Source organism: Bison bison, unplaced genomic scaffold, assembly GCF_000754665.1.
Source record: "Bison bison bison isolate TAMUID 2011002044 unplaced genomic scaffold, Bison_UMD1.0 scf7180017864072, whole genome shotgun sequence".
NCBI classification, from domain to species: domain Eukaryota; kingdom Metazoa; phylum Chordata; class Mammalia; order Artiodactyla; family Bovidae; genus Bison; species Bison bison.
This window is the reverse complement of record NW_011494644.1, coordinates 4,565,929-4,568,808: the sequence shown is the minus strand read 5'-3', so window position 1 is coordinate 4,568,808 and position 2,880 is coordinate 4,565,929.

Here is a 2,880-nt window from a genome sequence, read left to right as displayed (position 1 = left end):
CTAATTCCCTGACCAGGGATGAAACCCATGCCCCTTGAATTAGACATGGAGAGTATTAACTACTGGACAGCCAGGAAAGCCCCCCAAGTCTCCCCTATTATAAAACAAGAACACCCCATCATGTCAAGTCATCCTCTGGTCTCAACATGCCTGTGTTTCTGTCTGCTCTGCCTAGCATCCTTTGTCCCCGAGCCTGGTCAAGAGCTCCTATCTCCACTTCCCTGAGTCTTATTCACCCTTTAATCTACTGTAGCTTGGCTTTTACCCCAACCACCCCCTGGCACAGCTCTTGCCAGGTTCATCATTCATTCCACTCTGCTGACTTTGATGGGTATTTCTAAGTCTTTTCTCAATATTTTAGCAGCATCTGATATAACTTCATTTCCTCTGGTTTTAGTGACTCCGTATTCCATTTATTTTCCTCTGGCCTCTCTGGTTTTTCTTTCTTTTTTTCCACAGGCACTTTGTTCTCTGCCACGGTGTTTCTTAGGGATCTTTGTTGGACTTGTTTGTCTTCTATACACAGTTTCTTCGATTAAGTCCAAGTGGCTTACAAAAGTCTGGATGATATTGCTTCTTTTTTCCCATTTTTTCATATTTGGTGCTCAAGTTCTTAAGTTAATTCTTAAATCATCTCTAACAAGCATGAGCACACCAGGCTTTCATATATGCGTTCCCTCTGCTTAAACTACTCTTTCAAACGGTTAGTACCTACAATTCCAAATCCCAGTCACAGTTTAAAAGTCACCTCTGGCAAGTCTTCCTCGACAAGCTCTTACACTCCCATTCTGGGCGGATCGCTCCTCTATGCTTCCATGCCCCCAATCATAGCATTATAACTGTCTCTTTACTGAACTTGAGGGAAATCCTAAATTTATAGCCAGTAGGTGAGAAATGCCCCCTCACCCCAAACTTGTGGCAGTGTCTGAACTAGAGGCAATCTTGTGGAAGACAGAGCCCTTAATCTGTGGGATCTGTGCTAACTCTAGGTGGCTACTGTCAGAATTGAAGTGTATTACAGTGTACCCAGGAGTTAGAATACATACATTTACACAAAAACTTGTATATGAATGTCCAAAGCATTATTCAGAATAACAAGGAAAGTGGAAACAACCCAAATGTCCATCAAATGATAAACAAAATCCATAGAATATTATTCAAAAAAATTTTTAAAAAGTACTAACACAAGCTACATGTATAAACCCTATGTTAAGTTTACAAAAAAGCCAGACACAAAAGGCTATATGGCGTATTATTTCATGTATATGAAATATAACAAATAGGTAAATCCACAGAGACAGAGATTAGTTGCTGCCAGGGGCTACGGGAGGAGGAATTGGGAAGTTCGGGGTTTCTTTTTCCTGGGCTGATGCAAATACTCTGGAACTAGATATTGGCAATGATTGCACAGCATTATGGATATACTAAAAATCACTGAATTGTACACTTAAAAATGATGGATCTTATCTCAGACAAAACCCAACAGATTAGATTTACCAACTTAATTTCAATAGTATACCAAAATTTTTGCCCCAATATCCCTCTATTATCTCCCTTTCTTTTGTACTTATTACCATGTAAATTACATCTTTATATACTGTAAGCCCATCAACACAGTTTTATAATTATTACCCTATTTTAAAGAGAAAAAGAGGACTTCCCTGGTAGCTCAGTGGTAAAAGAATCTGCCTGCCAATGCAGGGGACACGGGTTTAATCCCTGGTCCAGGAAGATCCCACATGCTGCAGAGCAACTACGCTTGTGCACCACAACTACTGAAGCCCAAGCGCCTAGAGCCTGTGCTACACAAGAGAAGCAGCTGCAACGCAAAGCCTGCGCACTGCGCCTGGGGAACAGTCCCCCGCGTGCTGCAACTGAAGAAGGCCCACACAAAGCAGTGAAGACCCAGCGCAGCCTAAACAAATAAATGAACCTTTTAAAGAGGAAAGGATTACTCGCAAAAAGACATTTATACTGACTTTTATATTCACCTCTGTAGTTACTTTTACTGGTGGATTTCTTCAAGTGGATCCAAAACAGTGCCTCATGCCCTTTTATTTCAATTTGAAGAAAACTCCCCTCAGTATTTCTTACAGGACAAGTCTGTCTGTGATGAATTTTCTCAGTTTTTGTTTTTTTAGAATACCTTGATTTCTCTTTTGTTTCTGAAGGATAGTTTTGCAGAATTTTTAGTTGACAGTCTGTTTCTTGCAGCATTTTGAATGTGTCATCCCACTGCTCTCTGGCCTCATGGTTTCTGATGAGAAGTCAGTTGCTAATGGTTTTGAGGATCCCTTGTACATGAGGATTCACTTTTCCCCTGCTGTTTTCAAGATGCTCTTCATGTCTTTGGACTGTATGACTATGATGTAGCTAGGTGTGAATTACTTTGAGTCTATCCTGCTTGGAATTTGTTGAGGTTCTTCAATGTGGAGATTAAAGTTTTTCATTAAACCTGGAGAGACTTTGGTCATTATTTCTTCAAATATTCTTTAAGCCCCTTCTCTGTTCCCCTTCTGAGACCTGTCATGTGTGTGCTAGAATACAGTATTCCCCCCTTAACCACAGTTTTGCTTTCCAGTTTGTTACCTGCAGTTGACCGCAGTCGAAAAATATTAAACGGAAAATTCTAGAAGTAAACAATTCTAAACTAAATAAAATTGTTCAAATTTTTGGGGGTCACAAAGAGTCAGACACGACTGAGTGACTGAAAAACAAAATGAAATAAACAATTAGTTTTAAATTGTGAGCTGTTTTGAGTAGCATGATGAAATCTCATAGGACGTGCTCTGGCCCACCTAGGACATGAATCATCCCGTTGTCCAGTGGGCGCACGCTGTATGGGCTACCGCCTGTTAGTCACTTGTTGTTCAGTCACTG